Here is a 9,905-nt window from a genome sequence, read left to right on the forward strand (position 1 = left end):
GACCACTTGCCTTTTCTTTCATCCTGTGGCGGCCACAGCCTTTTGCCCTCCAGAATCTGGCTAGGTCTTCTCGAGTCATATGTATGGAATTTGTTTACATTAGAAGGCTTGTCTTGTATAGGATTCATAAGATCTTTTATCATAGTATTCGCATGTCCGAATTCTGTTCTCACCGGCGATGATGACACCAGACCTTGATTAGATAGCCGTTGTTGGTGCCTTTTGATAGAAATTGGATACACACGAAATATGTAACATGTCAGGAAACTGAAAATGGAAAATATGATTTTTGTTCACATATGAGACTACATCTAGCGATTCCATGAAACGATCATATTAACACGGTTATCATAAGAACTCTAAAAATGAGGTGATTCTAATAACTCACAAATATGCTTTAAGTCAAAATAGAGAAATTAGCATGAATAAGTACCATGATCAATCATTACTTTTACAGTGAACTTACAAAAGACATGAATTCACACACTAATTCTATCAAATTGGGAAAAGAAAGTTACTGAAAACACTAAAAATAAACAAGAAATGCCTAAAAAACACCGGAACAAAAGCTACAAACACCAACCAAATACCTCTTCCAAAAGAAACAAAACCTTCTTGACACACAACACAAATATAACCCTAAAAAAATAACAAAAACACAAACACCATTCTAGAAAGGTATAGTACTTGGACCACTAGTAGGTATAGCAAGCTAATTTAAACTATATTGGACAAATGGGATTTGTAATTCTTTTGTTGCATTATATCACTAACAATGTAAGAGCTTAAACAATGCTAAAAAATAAATTTGTGTGTAACAATGTGATGTTATGATAACCTCTTACAATCATTTTTCCTTATAATTATCCATAATATTGATATTAGTTTTATCAATAACAATGTGAGTAAATGTGGAGTACTGTGAGATCCACCGAGGTTTGTCCATCCCCATCTTTGCAGAAGGACAAAGCCTCCATAAGATATCCTCTACTAGCTGGACTTAGCTAACATCAATATTACATCATCCTTGGCACTACATTGTGGAATCTTTAACGTACTGTGATTTAGTACTCTAGCCCTAGCTAGATATATTGTTTTAATAAATTATGCCATTACAAAATAACAAGTATGGCTCCTAATTGGAACATTTTTTTTGGAACAGCACTCAAATCATATTTTTACAAAACTTTTCTAAAAGTACCGGACAAAATCGATTAGTTGGTTTACACGTACTTCCAAAAACTTGTCACAAAAATATACAAACCTATTCCCGGTTTTTATTTCAGGCCGGTCTTTTAACTCAAGTATATTTACCAATTAATGCCTTAATGTATGTGTGCAAGTGAAACATGACTCTAGACCGATTTTGAGTTTAATTGACGTTTTTGGCCTGTCACCATATATTCTTCGTGCTATGTTTTTAGTTGCGTGTAAAAATTAATGTTCGTCAAACATGCATGAGACCTCAAAGAAAAAAGTAGTGAATATTAGTTAAATAAAGTTAAAAAGTTAGCTTGAGTATAGGAGTAAGAATTACCTTGACAAGAAATGTTGAACACTTGGTGTTGGTCGAAAAGCCGAATCAAACAAATGACTTCGAGAGTAATAACTTCCCACTTCTAAATTTCTTGCTAGATCGATCCCACCATTTGCTGGCTTCAAATGTCCGAATGGGCTAGTTCTCGAGTACAAATTGCTATATATGTGTGGTCTTCCTTGAATCACCATTGCCCCCCTATGCGATAATACTGTAGCATAAAATAAGGTATTAAATTGTGACGCATCAACATTCTTCGGCTTCATCTTCAGTTCACCGTATTCTAGGTTTTCATGTCATGTTTCTTTTAACTAAACTATAAAAACTCGATTAGCAAGTTAAACTAATTATTGCTTCACCCATGCTGAAGCCATCAGTTCCAAATAATTTGCTCATGGCTTAGTTTACATATAACGCTAGTTGTGTTGGGTAAATATAGTGACAGTCACTGCCAAAAGATTTAAAGTCAATTAAGTCTGTTAACATTGATTAACAACATCGTTAGTTTTTTTTTAGCCAAAACGGTGTTTATATTTGAAAGAATGTTAATTAATTAAGATATCTCCCTTCAACATAAATTAACATGTTGAAAGGATGATATGATCTATTTTTCGGAAATACATCAACCGAGTGATATGGTGCTTTTTTTTATGAACGGCAAAGTAACCCTACGTGCACATTTGCAGGATTTGAACCCTCGTCCAATACAAATCGGCCACCTATACCTGCACATTGAAGAACCCTCGACTTCTAGAACAGAAGTGAGACACCTTACTACCACACCATGTCCCTTGGGACATGAAATACAATGATTAATATTCCTATTATACATGTATTTGCATATACGTCGGATTTGTTTTTTGAACACACATTCTGTTTTACGAGATGGCGGCCCCAATTTTATTTAACGCTTCTTGAAAACTTCAATATTCTTATATATGAGATTAATTTCAATTCAAATTATCTATTTATATATAATACAGTATTGTTATAGTTGTTTGTGTTGTTTCAAAATTAAATATCTTTTGTCATCATTAAATAATATTTTAGATAAGACATATATCTAATAGTTTAAATTTTATAAGTTACACAATTTGTATTTATGCATTTGTAATCTTAGTGCCATTAGTATTAAACTCTTTATGTTTTATTACTTATGTGAGTACCTACTTATTATTTTTTTTTTTACAAAAAAGATTGTTTTTACTAGAGAAAGAATCATGTCTTACCTTGACCAGAGTCATCAAGCTTCTTGCTTCTATACATCTAACATTAAAAATACATTCTTGATTAAAATTGGTGAAAAATGAAGAATGCTAATTAAAAAGTCAATGACAATGTTGACTTTACTTACCTGCAAATGACTTTTTACATGAGCGATACTTAGTCCTCTCACATTCATTATCTGGAGAACCGACTTGGGAGTTGCTTCTGCAGTTAAGCCAAAAACATTTCTTGTTTTAACCAACTACTTAAAAAAAAGTAAATGCAGTGTTTATTTGATTGGAGAATACCAACTAAAATGTATTGTTAAGATATAATGTGGATATGTTTTCATTATTTAATAACATGTGTAAGTCCAAGTTAGAGAACAAAATTATATAAGCGATTATTGTCTTTCCTACATGCATGTAGTACTTACAACTTCAGCAAACACTAGGAATTGAATTGAATTAATTAATTCTTCAACTAAAAGGATCCAAGTTCAAACCACAGAAATAATATATAGAGAACTTACTTTCTTGCCCACCAAGCCTTTCAATAGCATTTACAAAAGTGTGATGAAGCTCCTGAGTCCAACGAAGTCTAGGCAATATTGAACGCACATATTGCCTAACCGGACCTTTTCTATTCTTTGATGAACTTCCTTCATCGATCTTCTCTCCATCATATTCTCCATCTTCGGCAGACAAATCATTATCTTCGTGACTGCTTGCCTCTTCATTCAAGTCAAAAGATGTTACATGCTTATTTATCGAAGAAATAGAGGACGCTTTTTCTCCATATTGTTCAGAACTATTTTCCTCATTACTCCCTAGCATATCCAAGTGTTCTGACATGCTTTACGTCTATCGCTATATAGAATTCGATAGCTGGAGTTTTAAACCTGTAATTCTCATGTAATTAGTAATTATAATACGTATGCAATGTGGTCTACACATTATATAAGTTAGCAGATTAGAAACGTAGGAAGCATAAAACATGGATCAAACTATTGTTGAAAAGAAATATCTAGCTGATGCAAGAAGAAGATGTGTAAGAAATCCAAGTTTATAAACAAGTATGCTGCACCTACCATGAGTAGCATACTTAATTTGGTAGTTCATAGATTTAATACAATAGTTACCGTCTTTCATCTACTTCCAGAACCTACTAATAACAAAGATCTTAATTTTGTCAAGTTAAAAAGAATGAGAAGTGTAGGTGATGAGACATAAGACCAACTCTTTTCAAAAATCTTGCATGAAGAAACATGTTGTCAGGTAGGGAATAATTCAGATCAACTTACTTCTAGACCATACATATACTTCTCAAACCTAGCAGCTAGTGCCCCTTCCAAAGCAATAGTTTTACCTTTTTAATTACTTCCAAACTTCTGGGACATGAGGATAGATTCCAAAAGCTTGAGCAGCCCCTAAACAATTGAATTCATGTCAAAACTTTTAAGGGTAAAAAGGAAGTTCGATTGTTGAGTTATATATTCCAAGAAGGAAAAGGATACTATGGTAATAGAAGTCAGAAAAGTGAGAACACTTGTACTTGTGAAGAGAAAGAATTTTAAAATATAAATAACTGATTAATCATCCAAGTGATTGTTGAGTGATTTAGAAACTTGAAGAACAAAACTAAAAGAAATTACTAATGAATAAGAAGATTAAGCACCAAAATTCTTAATAAATTTGGGAAATATTAGATTCTATATATATGATTGATAATTTCGTTGACTAACATGGAGGAGATATGAGTGCTTCAACACTTACTTATAAATACCTTCATGATGGCTTTTTTCCACATTACAAAAATCAATCAAACAAACAAGTAACTGATGCTCATCAGGAGGGGGGAGAGAGAGAGAGAGAGAGAGTTATATTTATATGGAGAAGTAAGTATATGCTTTTGTGTGGATGTTAGGACGTATTCTTTTGATTTAGAAATGGAATAAAACCATCATTTTTTCAGACCAATTCTGGATTTGTGTATATTAATATTCCATGAAGACTTTTATTCTGAAATGGGTTTTTATTCCTCTTTTAAAAATCAACAAAAGGTCGGTTGTGATGTTCCACTTGCAAATAACGCAATTGCGAGGGTATGGTAAATATGATAATTCGACTTAATTTTAATTTTTAATGTCCTGACTAGTGAGGTCCTTTCTGATTGAAATAAATTATCATGTGACTCTAATAAACCCCTTTCTTCTTCTCTATCTCTGTCCTTGACAGTTGTCTTACCCTAAAATCAAATCTCTATCTGTCATCAAATTATCTTAATAGTTTGACCTTTGTTAGAGACTCTTGTGGTCATCAATGCTAATAAAAACTATACTATTACACTATTCTCCTATTCATTTAGTGGCAATAAAAAAAATTATTAGGTACCACAGTTTATTAAGAGTAATGAAAAATCTGAAAACCTGCAAAGATTAAACTGTTGGTTAATATTCATATCTTACCAAGATAAATTTAACACACGCATAATTTTTATCCGCAGTTTTTGAAAGCCGCGAGGTTTCAGTGGGATCTCCTTTGATAGAGGAATTATTTGTCATAGTTCCAAACTTCTCATACGATATAAATTTCTTGCTATAACTGAGATTTTACTAGTTATGTTTGATGTAATATTCATTATGCTCTAAATGAAATTCATATTGAAAGTGTGCATCATTAAATTGTACAATAAATCAACATCCAAGAATTGTGGGAATTTCTAATTGGTTTGGAGAGATAAGTCTAGAAGTGTATAATGTAGGTCCTAAGAAACGGACCAAACAAATAGTTTCTGAAATCAATCTCTAACCACAAGCTAGCGTAAATCACTTATGGCCAACCGAGATCTCGGATATTGTTGGTGTTTTCTATATTACCAGAAATAGAAAGAGAGAGAGGAGTAGAGAGAGTTGTTGGATTGACAAGATTATATTCAAAAGAGTTACTTTGTGTTTGAGTATGTGACACATTATATAGGTGAGAGCATGTCATGCACTCTTTCATTATTTGGGCCCAAATGGGTTTTGTTTACATATGGGCTAAGCCCTAAACATTATTACAACAACTGAAAGCTAGATTAATACATTCATAACAAAAGAAATAATACGAAAGATTAATTAACAAGACTAGGCTCTACATATAACGATTGTGTAATAATATATGGTTACATGAAGCCTTTATATATATAAGAAAACATAGAGAGAAAACTTAAAAATTCTTAAAGAATTATTTTAATTAAAAATAAAAAATATATTCAAATTTCAGTTTTTTCCATTGTTCTTATATATTGTACTCTTCAGTAGAAAAAAAAAGACGATGTGAAGGTGGATACGGTGGCCTGATCCTTGCATTGCCAAGAAATTACCGGTCTCCCAAGACCTAGCACCCTCTAGAAGTTGATTTTTTATCAAGATTGCATCCCCCATAATAATTATAGGTGAACGCGTGCAATACTAAAGGAGAGTCTTTTGGATACCAAAGACCTAAGAAAGGATTTCCATTTAGAAATCAAAAAATACGCTTCACGGCGGTTAAGTGAGATTATTTTGGATCACATTGATATCTTGCACACTGACAGATAGGGAACATAATGCCCGGCCTGCTTGCAGTGAGGTACATCAGGAAGCCAGTTGCTGACCAATAAAGGTGTTGATCGATTGACTTTCCTGATGGATCTGGAGCTAACGTCGGTCTAGTATTGACATAAGAATTCACATCTTTGAACCCAAATTTCTGAACAATTTCGTGAACGTATTTCTCCTGATGAATTAAAATCCCGTCCGTCCTCTATTCAACTTGAAGGCTCAGAAAGAAAGTCATTTCCCTAACGAACTCATTTCAAACCGACTCTGCATGATCTTGGTAAACTCTCTACACAGTTTAACACATGTTGGTCCAAAGATAATATCATCAACATACACTTGAACAAGAATCTCGATCGTCCTTCACCTTCTTGATTAAGAGTGTTTATCAATAACACCTATTTTATAGCCATTCACCAAAAGACGTTCTACTAAGGTAGCATACCAAGCACGAGGTGCTTAATGAAGGCCATAGAGAGCTTTATCAAGACAATAAACATAGTTTGGACGTTCAGAATCTTCAAAACCTAGCGGTTGCTAGACATAAATTTCTTCTTTCACTTTCCCATACAAGAAGGTAGTCATCACATCCATCAGATACTCTTTGAAGTACATGTATGAAACGTAGGCCAAGAAGAGATCTTCACGCTGAGAGACACACCTTTATTGGCCTCGAGCCTAGCAATAGGAGCATAAACCTCATTGTAATTAAGACCTTCACGCTGAGAGAAAACTTGAACTACCAACCATGTTTTATTTCTTATGATTTCACCTTTATCATCCTTCTTATTCCTAAAAACCCATATTGTACCAATCCGTTTCTTGTTTTCTGGCTTCTTAACCAACTTCCACACGTTGAGCTTCTTGAACTGTAACAGTTTCTCTTGCATAACTTCAACCCAAGAATTTTCCTTGAGAGCAACGTTGTAGTCCTTAGGTTCAACTTGTGAAATAAAACATGAAAAAAGACATATGTTAATGTTACTAGATTTGCTCATTGTTTGGATGTCGACTAAGGGAGAGCCAATGATGTTTTTTTGTCTGGTGTGACCGATGAACGGGAAACTGAGGAATGTTTTCCACTTGAACTGCAGGTTCCACTTGTAGATCAACTGTCAGGATCTCGATGGGATGGAATATCCTTGGAGCATTAATCAGAACATCAGTGGCCGACTGAACGATGTCAGGCTGATCAGTCATATTTTCTTAAGCGATAGGACCATCCCAGAGATTCTAAATAGATGGAACAACAACTGCAGGAACATGAGTGGTGGTAGTGTTGTTAGAAGCACCAGCAACAGTCTGTTCAGCAGTCATTTGAAGAGGGAGGTGTGGGAACATATTCGACCATACTAGGTACTACTTGAACATTTGTTGCGGGTTCTGTCTGATTTGATTCCTCATTTTCAGCTGACATCTGAATCAGAATTAGAAGCATCTTCAATTGTTGCCATGTCGGTTGTATCAGCTGTTGAGGAGTGGGATTGATGACAGCTGGTGGAGGAGCTGCTTGAGGTACATTTCTGTTGGAAGGGCCAGTAGACAAATTAATATCATTCAAGTTGTTGGAAATAGCTTGAATCAACACATGATCGGGTATAGAAGCTAGAACATGAGAACTTGTTGATTGGGGAGGTAGGCATGCCACGAAACTGATTGAACAGATAGTCCTTCAAACAACTAGTTTGTTCCCGTGTGTCATTAGTGGGGTTAATCTCTTGGCAGTCAACATTGAAAGACTCCACAATCACCTTTGTTTTCATATTGTAGACTTTATAAGCGGTTTTGTTGGCCGCCTACCCAATAAAGTAACACTTGTCGGCCTTCTCAGCAAATTTTGGATCTGAGTAAGCACTTTTATGAAACAAAGTTCATGGACATCCAAAGGTTTTAAAGTAGTTGACTTGCGGGCTTGGTCTTATAATAGACTTCAAAAGGAGCCTTCTTTAAGCGCTTATTGATTATCACACGGTTTTTTATGAAGCATGCGCCATTGATTGCTTCACCCCAGAATGACAATGATAGCTTTGAGTCTGACAACATTGTTCTTGTAACTTCGATGAGTGTTCTGTTATGACGTTCATCAACCCCATTATGTTATGGAGTGTATGGAGCACTGAACTGGCGATCTATCCCTTTTGAGTGACAGAAGTATTTGACAGTTCTTTTACAAAACTGAGTTTCGTAGTGACTTCTAATACACTTCACATTCTGATTAATCTGATTCTCCATAAAAGTTATGAACTTGATTAAAAATTGTGCGGTCTCATCCTTGTGCCCTAGAAGGAAAGTCTATTTGAAACACGAGAAATCATTAGTAACAAAAAGACAATGGGCTTATCGGCCTATTGACAATGGATGAATGGGACCAAACAAATCCATATGTAACACCTGAAGAATGGAGTTTATGGTGTTGTAAGTCCTGGGCCTGTGAGGAAGCTTGTGTTTCTTGCATTTAGAGCACGAAAGACATGTTTCAATGCAAGAGAAAGTTTTAATAGGCAAGCCCCTCACATGCTAACTTTAACAACTTAGTCTAAAACTTTAAGTTTACATGACCAAGACGTCTATGCCACAGTGATGAATCATTCTCCGAGGCTTTTGAGATTCAACATGAAGCATTTCGACGCGAGTATGAACTGTTCATATCCAATAAGTAAGCATCATTGTGCCTCAGAGTACGCATCAAAATCCATTCTTTTGGGACTTTGAAACCTGGTTTTAGAATCAATCATTCATTTTTTGTGAATAAAGTGGAGAACTTCTTATCACATATTTGTGAGACATTGAGCAGATTATGGTTGAGTTGTTCCACTAGATTGACACAATCAAATGTTGAGATTCCATTTGAAACTTTTTCCTTCTTTGTTATGTTTCCTCCCATGTCACTAGCAACTGAAACGTGTCCACCATCAAACAATTGAACGTCAAATAGTAAGGACTCGTTTCCAGTCATGTGGCAGGTGCAACCACATCTAAGTACCAAATACTGTTGACAAACCTTCTTGACTGGCCCTGCACACATTAGCAGTTAATTAGACATGGGCTCCCGAGACTTAGTTGTCTTTGAAAGGTTAACAAGAAAATCATTAAATTATATATTGTTTTCATAATAAATGAAATGTTGTGGTGAGTCTGAATCTTAAGAACAATCCTTAGGATTCCATGCAGAATCATGTTTCTTGTTTTTAGATCTACTGGATTGTTTCCTTTTTGTTTTCAAAACAACATCCTCAAATCTTTCGATCTTTGGATTCCTCTTGTTGCTTCTTTTTGGTGGATTATTGGATTTTTCAACGTCTAAACCCCATTTGATCCCTCCTTTCTGGTTATCCAGAAAGGTTTTCCCCCTTTCTTATCATTGTTGATTCTCATGTCCATTTCATTGGCAGAACTTTCTGATTTGCCAGTGCTTGTTCTTGAATTGGGTGCAGTTTTAGAATGGGACTGGTTAAACTTACTGTTCATTTCTTTTTGTTGTCTATGCCAATTCTTGTAATGTCTTGCAAGGTGAGAGGGGTTACCACAAACAAAACAACATTTTCTCCTATAGAGTTTATAGAACTCATCAGAACTATG

At 34.8% G+C, this 9,905-nt stretch overlaps 1 long non-coding RNA gene across 1 annotated transcript; it reads right to left on the minus strand.

The window, feature by feature from the left end:
- Nucleotides 1-1,427: 1,427 nt before the first annotated feature.
- Nucleotides 1,428-2,962, minus strand: LOC143580999 (uncharacterized). Its single transcript, XR_013143755.1, has 3 exons — nucleotides 2,892-2,962; nucleotides 2,767-2,803; nucleotides 1,428-1,748 (listed from the first exon to the last, which is right to left on the minus strand). It is a non-coding gene; the product is annotated as an uncharacterized LOC143580999 (long non-coding RNA).
- Between the last annotated feature and the right edge of the window lie 6,943 nt (nucleotides 2,963-9,905).

This window comes from Bidens hawaiensis, unplaced genomic scaffold, assembly GCF_021521415.1.
Source record: "Bidens hawaiensis isolate Kalapana, Puna unplaced genomic scaffold, B.hawaiensis_p1.1 tig00030785_1, whole genome shotgun sequence".
Lineage (NCBI taxonomy): Eukaryota > Viridiplantae > Streptophyta > Magnoliopsida > Asterales > Asteraceae > Bidens > Bidens hawaiensis.